Here is an 11,356-nt window from a genome sequence, read left to right as displayed (position 1 = left end):
GCTGCAGCCATTATCAAATACCATGAGCTTGGTAGCGTCCACAACAATGCATGACATACAGGTCACTCTGAGGCTTTTCTAACTCCATTTACTGAAAGACACTCAGCAACAGTTTGGTTATCCTGGTAGCAATCACATCCAAGCAGGTCAGAACAGCACTAGGCAGGAACACTACAGGTACTGGACTGAGATGATTTATGCGTGGAGAAAGGGGAAATACAAGCACTGAATGCAGGCAGCAAAAAAGGTACTAGTTTAACAATACTGGCAGTAAAACCTGCTTTCAATTTTGTTTCTCTGAGACTACAGAGACTTGTTTGAGTGTTACATAAGGCTTGGATAAATTTGATTGAATGTTTAAAAAGGCACTTTAAAGTTGTAATTTTTAAGTTTTATTGTTCTTTCATTTTATGTTTCTTAAAAACTGAAAAAGCTCAGTCTGTTGTCCTTCTACAGAGCCAAAATTGTTCTATGCACTTGAAACTCGTCACATTTTAAACACAAACAATTTCTAATGCAATTATGTTAGGACTATTAGGAACAGTTTACATTTATGTAATGTATTAGCAAAGATGGTACTTTCAAACACTGAAACTAATTAAGGATCTCAGTTTAAAAAAAAGGAAAAAAAGGGGGAAAAAAAAGGAAACCCAAAAGCCAAGTGTTATCATGGCTTCCCCTGTGAAAAAGAAATTAATATCTTCATAGAAATAGCATATAATTGACAGCATGAGCATTTGGAAACAAACTGTACATGGGCATTACTATTCATTTCAAGCAGAGTACACTGAGGTGACATCTGATTCTGCGGTTATACACTGAGACAGCAGCAATGAGGAAAATCACAGAATCACAGAATCACTAAGGTTGGAAAAGACCTGTAAGATCATCAAGTCCAACCATCAACTAACACCACCATGCCCATTAAACCATGTCCCACAATGCCTTGTCCACACACTCCTTGAATACCTCCAGTGATGGTGACTCCACAATTTCCCTGGGCAGCCTGTTCTAGTGTTTCACCACTCTCCCAGTAAAGAAATTTTTCCTAATATCCAGCCTGAACCTCCCCTGTCGCAACTTGAGGCCATTTCCTCTTGTCCTATCACTTGTCACTTGGGAGAAGAGACCAACACCCACCTCTCTGCAATCCCCTTTCAGGTAACTGTAGAGAGTGATAAGGTCTCCCCTCAGCCTCCTCTTCTCCAGGCTGAACAACCTCAGTTCCCTCAGCCGCTCCTCATAAGACTTGTGCTCCAGACCCCTCACCAGCTTCGTCGCCCTTCTCTGGACACGCTCCAGCACCTCAATGTCCTTCTTGTAGTGAGGGGCCCAAAACTGAACACAGGATTCGAGGTACGGCCTCACCAGAGCCGAGTACAGGGGCACAATCACCTCCCTACTCCTGCTGGCCACACTATTTCTGATACAGGCCAGGATGCCGTTGGCCTTCTTGGCCACCTGGGCACACTGCTGGCTCATATTCACGGGCTGTCAATCAACACCCCCAAATCCTTTTCTGCGGGGCAGCTTTCCAGCCACTCGTCCCCAAGCCAGTAGCATTGCATGGGGTTGTTGTGACCAAAATACAGAACCCGGCACTTGGCCTTGTTGAACCTCATACAATTGGCCTGGGCCCATCGATCCAGCCTGTCCAGATCCCTCTGCAGAGCCTTCCTACCCTCCAGTAGATCAACACTCCTGCCCAGCTTTGTGTCGTCTGCAAACTTGCTGAGAGTGCACTCAATCCCCTCATCCAGATAATTGATAGAGATATTAAACAAGACCAGTCCCAAAACCGAGCCCTGGGGGACTCTGCTTGTGACCGGCAAGGTCACAAGGTTGAAAAGATTCAACCTTCAGGATATCCTGACCATCACCCACTTGCTGTGTGGCAAGGCAAGGTCAAGAAGCCCATGCAAAATCCCTCTGCTCTTTAAGCGGGGGCTGGATATAATTCTCTTCATGGCTCCTAAGGACAGTATATTTCAGGACTCTTTTTACCCCCACAAAAAACTTGGAAAATCCACTCATGATAATTTTGGGTACTTAATGGTTAAATATTTGGTCTGAGCTCCTTTGAACATAACAGTTTTAATCAGCTTAACTAGCTGTGTCTTGAGTAAAACCACTGTGAGGATATAAGAAGAATGAACTACAAAGAATAATAAATCTTCTACTGCAAAATTGGCCTTTGACAAATGTCACATTTGAGAGGTTATGAGACAGTCACCCGTGAGTAACTTGAGGCCACAGAGAGACTACACAGGAATTCAGTCCAGGTAAAAATATACCAACAGAGATCCTGTGATTAGCATCATTCACGTTCATAACAAAGACTGGAACTTCTTTCAAGTTATCTAACAGCAATTTTCAATTTTCCAGAACCTGACTGAGATGACCCAAAGCCTTCCAGGAAAGGAGCATTCTATTTCCAACATGCATCTGGTGGCACTTGCAAAAAAAGAACTTTTAGGTTTACTGTGAATCATAAATTTACTTAAGGTACCACCTTCAGGTAGAATGTAACCATTAATACAGAAGGTGCTTGCCACCCCTCAGCCCTTTAACCATTTTTAGTGAATCACTCAGCGATAATATTACAGTATTCAAAGGCAAAACTGGATGAAAATCACTATGTTAAAAACTGATTTACTACTAATTAAATACTATATTGCACTTTTATATCTAGATTTACCAGAAGGGTGCTTTACTGCTACCTTAGCCTGGAAACAGCTCAGGAAAGGAACCACATCTGAGGGGTAGAGTTCATGCCATCTCTCTGAAGGTCAAGCATCTAAACACACTCTCGCAACTTCGCTTTCTTACTATTGTCCCCTCTCTTCTGGCTCAGTGAGTCTGAATGGTTCAAAGCACCATCACTGTCCCTTTCCACCCATCTGGACAGAAGAGAAATCAGGGCTGACCACTCTGGTTACCCATCATCACTTGCAATCCATGCTCAGTGGGAATTACCATCTTCCTCATATATCAAAGAGTTATAAGGAGTAGGTATTTTAATTTTAAAGGGATTTATTTTATGAAAAGAGTTCTTAATCATATTTAAAGAGGAAAATATTTCTCAGGCAACTTTGTGATAAGAAAAGAAACTCCCCTTTTGAGGAGATCACACAAGCATGCTGTTGTGAAACAGAATTTCTTTAAAAGCTGCAGTCAGGCTCTATCAAGAGAAGGAATCTTTCTTTGGGGTGTTAAGAAAGCTGTCTTGCTAAATTTGTATTCAACTTATTTGCATATAGACAGAAAAACAAACAAATGCGATATTTAACTTTTAATGCTTCAGTTTCAACTGTTTCTGTTTCTCTAGCTTTTTCCTTTTAAGTTCTTTCATTATTTTTGTCTCCAGCTCACCAAAGTGACTAGGGCTGTGTAAATGCTACAGGCTGACCCTGGCTCCTGGGAGCTGCTTTTCTCTGAGGTTCTGGTCCTGGACTCCCACCTGAGCAACTGCTCCAGGCCTGATCCTGACCCCTACCCACAGGCAGACGCCCTGTCCCAGCCTTGCCAGTCCCCATCCCCAGGGATGTGCCCGCTGCCTGAGGCTGGGGCTGCCCCCCAGCTGCCCTGCTCCCTGGTGGGGCGGTGGGACAGTCCCGGCTGCCAGGCCCTGCCCTGCCACCCCTGACGGTCCCATCTCCAGCAGCTCCCAGCCCCCTGACAGGTATTTTGGAAAAATCCCACTTGGAAGATTGTTGAGGCTGTGTAAACCAGCAGGCCTCCTGCTGCCATGTTAACAGTTAAGCAACATGGTGCCCTGAAAGACTGGCTTACGGGGGAGGGAAGGCGTTTGTTTCTAGGCTGCCTTACTAAAGAAGATCAGACCCCCTGCTGAGCTCAGGCTGGGGAGAGCACACAGGTTTGCCCCGGGGAAAGGCTGCCGTAGCCAGGACAGCTGGCTGGCAGCCATGGGGAGCCTGGAGTGGCAGGAACAGGAGTTACAGACTGCGTCTTAGAGACAAATGCCCTCTGTGCTAAGGGTGTGCCTCAGAGGGCCTGGCATCACCCGAAAGAGCACACCCAGCTCAGTGGTCGAACCTGGAGGTCTCTTCTCTCCTTGCGTACAACCAACCCCAAACCCAGCTGTGTGGAGTGTAAATGGCAGGTCCAGCCAGCTCCAACAGACCCACCGCTGGCCAAAGCTGAGCCTGTCAGCCATGCTGGTGGTACCTCCAGGAAAACATCTTTAAGAAAAGGCAGAAAATACCACACAGGAAGAGGAGGAGTGAACAAAAAGTGAGAGAAACAGCAGTGTGAGCACCAAGGCCAGGGAAGAAGGAGGGCAGGAGGTTTCTCCAGGCGCCAAAGCAGGTATTCCCCTGCAGCCCATGGAGAGCCCATGGCAGAGCAGATTGCTCCTGAAGGACTGCAGTCCGTGGGAAGGACCCACACTGGAGCATGAGGAGGAAGGAGTGGCAGAGGTGAACTGTTACAGGCTGACTGCAACCACCCAGTCCCCACCAGCTCAGGGGGAAGGGAGGATTTGGGAGTGAAGCTGGGCAAGGAAAAAGGGCTGGACAAAGGTAAGTGAGTGAGCAGCTGGGTGGGAGTTTGGCCCTTAACCAACGCTAACCCACTACAACAGGTAATGGGTCTGTTCCTGCAGCACTTTGTGAGAGGAGGAGGGAGGTCATTGCATGTATGTGTATTATTTTTCTATGAAGTATTTTAATACACTATTACCTGAAGACATTTAAGGTTAAGTAAATACACAATGAAAACTGGTGTGTGTGTGTGTGTGTGTTACTATATTTAGTAAGAAGCGACAGCCTTCATTTTGAGCTTATTCCTTCCCTCTCTTCCCCTCCCTTGCTGAAATGAAACTGAGCTTCCTAGCAGCTCCTCCCAAACTTTATTACATCAACCACCTTTTTGAGGATGTGATTAACTTACTGCAGTCCTTGGACGCTTTTCTAAGCTTTTTCAGTTTTTAAGCTGAAAACCTAGAAAGGCTTTTCCTCTCCACAAAGTAACTCATAAATCTAAAGGCTGGAGTCCTCCATTAGTGGTTGTGACCCTTGTAACCTTAAACTACAGTTTTAGTTTAGCAGATCTAAACTGACTGCAAGTTTTCCTGCTTAGAGAAGAATTCATTTCATAGGCTCAGTGACTGGACAGCAAGTAGAAATTGACACTGTTATGATCTATTTCCATGAAGGGCTTAAAATGGGAACACAGAAATATCAGTACTTCAAAGATTCCAAAACTTGTTGAAAGATCAAAGCAACTAGCATTTTAGAGAAAATAAAAACACCAAACCCAACCAAACCAAAAGAAACCCAAACCACCCAATACCTTCTATATTGGAATTAGAAGGTAAATTTTCATACAGAAGATATTTAGATAACCTCCTCTTCAAAAAATGGCTGTTGATCCATATCAAAGTGCTTTTTTGCTAGAGTGGGAGAAGCCCCTTCCTTAATAAGAACAGATAATTGTATTCAGAAAAAGAAGAATAAGTGTTTCGAGTCCTTGTTGCTGTACTTGAGTGACATCCCATCCCTATGTGAAAAGATCTGAAAAGGACGGCTATGTTTGTGCATGTTTTGAAACCCTGTAAAATGTGAAGATACTTAAAGAGACAATGAGATTTTACCCCAAGTCAGAGCTCGTACCTTTCTACCATATAGAGACACTGGCTGTGTCTTACGGTCTTCTGAAAATCCCAAACATAGCACAAAGATTTGTGAAAACTGCTTACTTGTACTCTTCATAAAGTCCCTCTCAGTTAATGAGCTAAAGGTATGGAAAATAAACTGTCTTTGAAGATGTACTTGTTCCTCTTCTGTCTTGCAACCATTCACATCAGAATCCAAATCAATTTTCTCTCCTGAAAATCTCAGGCCTTCCACAGTGACTGCAGCTACTGTCCCACCAAAGTTCAAGGACCAGTTATCTGGTTAACATTGTCATTTGCCAATTTTGGTGCAAAATTTCTTGGGGCTGACCTGAGCTCCTTAGTTAAGGAGCAGGCAGGAAAGGGTGAGCCTTGGCTTTGCAGAAAATCCAGTTTACAGCCACAGAGTGTCATCAGATGCTTTCAGTCCTTTGTTTAATGTGAATTATTTTTAGAAATTTTTTTACTGGAAAACATATGGACAATTCAATTTGTCCTGATAGGCACTTGTGGTACAAAATTCTATTTAGTTCAGAATGTGTCTGTGAGCTCCCCATACTGAGTATGTAACAGATTTTGCCATAGATGACACCAGCACGTGCTAGCAGAAAGCCAGGTGGAGTTCCTCATTCTCTGCTCCTCACCCACCCCGGGCCAGCAGCCAGACTGTGAGTGTATTCAACAGCTGCAGTTCTACTTACAAAATGGGTAAGAACCATAAAAGGGCAATTGAAGGCACCTGAAGCATGCAGAAATTCTGCATCTGTCTGATGCAAAACTAACTAGCAGATGTCCTCTGGTGACTGTAATTGGGTCCCTCCATCCTTGTCAAAGTTCCTAGCAAAAACTCTGAAAATAAGTTCTTCTTAGGGGGTAAGTTGTTGCTAACACAGGAAGGTGTAATTTCCACCTTTCAGCACCAGCTTTATTGACTTTTTTGTCCTCTGCCTAGATGGATTAACATTAAACAGTCCTGAAGAAATCTCAAAGAAAATCAGCAGGCTGCCAGAATGATATGAAATTGCAATTTATATTCATAGCACAATGATATGTGAAAACTGCTTATGTGTGTTTTTCACCAAGATCTTTTCAGTTAATGAGCTAAATGTACGGGAAAGAAAACTCTCTTTGAAGATGTACTTGTGCCTATTCTGTTTTGCAACAGTCAACAACAGTCTTGCCTCAAAAAAACCCCAATATTTAAGTGTGCAATGGTTTCCCACCTCATCTGATTAAGACATTATTCCAATATAATCTGCCTTCAAGCTCTGAATATCAGAGCTAGGAATGGTGTAAGGCCTATTAATAAGGGTTATCTATTTAACCCCCAGGTAGACTAAGCCATTTCTAACTTTTTTCCCTTGGGTATATTAATCTTTAAAAGTTTCTGATGACAGTAATTTGCATTTATATCATAAGTCATATATCATACAATAAACACCAAATAAACTTTGAATATTAGTTTACAAACTCTGAACTTAATTTCTTCACCCTTACACTGTACAAAGCTTCATAGACCTCAACAGGTTTGTCAGATTCACATCAGTCATACCAGAACATAGGATCAGGACCCAAAGATGCATGCACCATATTAGGAGCATCTTTGATTTAGGCACAATCAGAGTTGCCCTCATGTGCACCAGAAAGAGATAGGCATGTACTGTGTAGTGTATCAATATCATATGTGTAGGAATTTCACATATATGGAATTGAAGAATGCATTGGATTTACTATTCAGGTATCAGTTGTCTATAGATGGCATACGCCATAAAATAATGCCTCTGAGACATCATTCTCACTGCATACATAACATACTGATATATGCGGGCACAGTGAGTCAGTCTAATGCATCCTGAAAGTGTCAGAAATACTGCACAAATACATTAACAGTAGCATTTTCAAAAAGAGTGGCAGGCTCTGAGTGTAGTCACTGTATATGTTCAGTAGATCTCACAGGAATGATTTCTGAAAATGTCAGATTTTTCTAGAAACTATTAGACTTATTTAATAAAATTTTCATTTTTGGTGAAAAAAACAGATGTTTTCAGAAGAAAAGAACTAATTAGTCCCATGGAAGACAACATGTAGTGACTGCAGGGAAGAAATGCAGCAGTTTTTTTCACAGCACTGAACAATACTGTTCACTGGTTTATATTGGAATAGCAAAGTAAAAAATATTTTTCCATTTATAACTAATGTTAATAAGGAAGTCATTCAGAAGATGTGCTATTATCTAAAAGACTAGGTGACCCTTACTCTTGTTAACAAGCCAGACATCACAGGACATGACTGAGCAGGATTTTCATAGCTTGTCTCACTCAGAAGGAGCACACTAAAGTAACACATAATTATTTTCAGGTATCATAAACGTACATTCCAGCTTGTATTCCACGTACAAAGGGGAAAAGAAAAAAAGGATTAATTTAATATAATGTGCATTTGTCACAATGCTATGTTAAAGAATTCTTCATGCTGTCTTGCCTTCAGACTTTTGTAGAATTATCATCCTTTGAAGTTTAGAATAAAAACGCTCTATAGTTGGTGATCAATTTGTTCTTATTCTTTCCTTATTCTATCTCCACTAGTATTGTTCCAAAATATGTATTTGACTACCTTTTTAGTTGGAAAGATTTTTAATTTTTATGTTAAGCTAGGATAATAATTAAAGCTGTTTATATCACTGTAATTGCATGCTGGCACATATGAAACATTTATAAATTCTTTAGGCAATGGTGGCTCGTAGCTACTATGAACTGCAAAATCAGAGTGGGAAAAAATTTCCCAGCAACACAAACTACAGTGTAAAAGCATTAAAAATTGCCTTTTTGAAACTTATCCCTTTCTGAACCTAAAAAGTTAATGAATTATTTCCAGATTATATTCTTAAAATGTTAACTGAAACAAAATTAAGCAAACATTCTGTTCTTTTCAGTCTACTTGTGCTGGCTATTAAGGGTATTTGGATAATATGTTCTTGCAGTAGCAATCAGACATGAAAACTGCTCTGTGATAAACTGTGCAGTGATACACATTTCTAGAACTCTAGTCTAGTAGTGGGAAGCTTGCTGGGTGCTCTGGGTCATCTTTCTCCCACAATGTCAAAACACATGGGAAAAATGTTTTGCTCAATGAGCTTGTAATTATCCAGATATGAGCAGAATTCACTCTTTTTTGCTGTCAATAGATCTGGCCTTCAAATTGAACTACCAGTTGGTTTTGGCCTGTTTCTTATTTGTGAACTGTAAGACTGCCTTGGTTTTCATGATTGCTCTGATGAATAGTTTTTAAATTGCAATATACAGCGCAAATCTGTGAGTTTGTATTTAAGGAGTTAAATATTCTAAACTAGGTTTTACCACTCCAGTCATAGCAAATGTTTTGTGCTTTAAAATATACATGTATACATTAACACAATGTGTTGATAATATTATTTATGCCACATATATGCAATTTCTCATTTCTTTTTACAGAAACAGTGCCTTCAAATTAAATTCACGTATGTGTTTAGATACACATACATGCAAACATGCTTCAAGGTTAATATAAGCATTGCTGAATATCAGTACCAAACTTTTTTTTGCAATATCCTTAGTTCTAGCTGAGACAGTGGTATGAGAAGGAATCAGATACTTGACTCTCAGTGAGCTTTACTGCTCCTACTATCCAGTTTAGAAAAGTGCCACAACATCTGAAAATGCTTTTGTGATTATCCAAATCTGACTGGCATTTACTAGCTAATTCATCTCACTCTGCCAGAGTGGTTAGCAAAGAACTGGAATGCAGTAGAAACCCTGCACAGAACACCTAGGATACTTGTATTTTGGATAAACAAAGTTTATATCTGTACTGCATACTTCACATGCACACACCTTTATGTATACACACGCATGTACATGTATATAATCTCTTTATAAATTTGTATGCATGTCAGGCTTTCACGAAGTTACTGGACATGTTGTCATCACCCCACACAGCAAGACAGACAGTTCCCTGAGACTTCACCCAGCAGAAACACTAAACAGTTCCTCACAGGCAGTGCCCAGTGTAAACTACAACACCTATATACCTGCTTCAAATTTCCAAACTACCTCAGTTGTACCTAGTTGAGAGAGCTCCATATCGGCTCCATTTAATGGTATAAATGTATCAACTGATTACATAAGCATAGAAATCTTAACACAGTTCCATTTAAATAAAAGTAAGTCTTCTCCCTTAGTCTCTGTCAGTCTGTCTAAGGACTTTCTAATTTTATACTGATTTTTTTCTAGCTTTCTCTCTGCTACATTATTAACATCCTAAAAAAATATCCTAGGTGATTAGTCATATGAGTGGATGGTGTGTAACTGCATAAAGAAGCATAGCCAAGTACGATAGGTTTGCTTTTCTTAAGAATGATGCAGTGATAAAAAGCTTGGAGGAAAATTCAATATTTTGTTTCTGAATCTGTCTTATTTATCTTATTCCGCTATTACAGAAACTTAAGCTGTCAACTGTAATTTAAGATGACTGCTTCTAAAACAAAAGCCTTGCCCAATAGTTTTAAAAGACACTGTATATTTATCCTTTAACTTCTTTTCAGTCATTGAGGGTTTAAACATTCTTAAGGATGGAGTACTAAAAATGAAAATTTGGTGAAACAATTGAAGTACATTTTCTCTACAAATGTAGTTAAAAACACATGATACTGTCGGAGTTCAGACTCACCTATGAAAGGGAGAACATTTGAACTACAGGGTTTTTTCGGTGTTGCTTTTTATTTTAAATGACAAAGGAGTTTTAGTAATTTTGGTAATGTTTTTCACAGACTTTCACACAAAGTTTCACACAGAATGATTATTTTAATAATTACCTCTGTATCTGTCTCACTTTTGGCAGGATTCTTGCCTTTTGTCTGTGCTTCTTAAGGAAACCTAGCAGAAAGTGATTGTGAGAGGACATCTTAGCCAGAAGTTATGGGGACAAAGTCTGTGGCCAAGATTCCTTCTCGTGCTTATCAAATGGATCAAGCTACCCAGTCTCTGTGTGGTCTCGTTTTTCATGCAACTTTGGGTGTTTCAAACCCCGTGACTTTATTTTCTTGCTGATGCACAATTTATCATACAGGTTCAATAAACAAAAAGTAGTAGAGGTGAAATCATCCAGAACAAAGATCAGATACAGCATGGTATACATAGCCAGAGAGTTATTTCACTCTCACTAATATAATTAAGATAAGCAGCACAGAATGGGAAAATGAGGAGAGTAACATTTTTCAGTGACTCAGTCACTGGGTATACAGGATAGCCAGGTCCAGTTAAGTTCTTATGGAAAGTCTGGGAGAGAGGAGAGACTCAGGTAGGGATTCTTGCTGGTCTATCAGCAACATGGACATTTTCCCTTTTCTATCCCTTACTACAGCACAAATGTTTGTACTATGCAGACTGCAATTTCTAGAACAGCATCTTCTTCAAAAAGATGTAATTTTTTTCTTTCCCCCTTTTTTTTTTTTAATTGATGGATCAAGAATAGGAATTTTCAGTTCTTAGCACTACAATTTTATTTTGTGCTATATTACCTAGTAGGGATCTCTTTCAAAAAATTAACTCGAGAAAGTGTGTCGTATTCTGCTTGTAAAAGTAAATGGGCAGAGAACATTATATTACTGCCAGCACAGCTCTAGCGTAGACAAAATGGTCACTTCTCTTTCAATGCAAGCTTCTTGTAATTCATTGTAATATCCCA

Source organism: Gavia stellata, chromosome Z, assembly GCF_030936135.1.
Source record: "Gavia stellata isolate bGavSte3 chromosome Z, bGavSte3.hap2, whole genome shotgun sequence".
Classification (NCBI taxonomy): domain Eukaryota; kingdom Metazoa; phylum Chordata; class Aves; order Gaviiformes; family Gaviidae; genus Gavia; species Gavia stellata.
Note: the sequence above shows the minus strand (reverse complement) of the source record.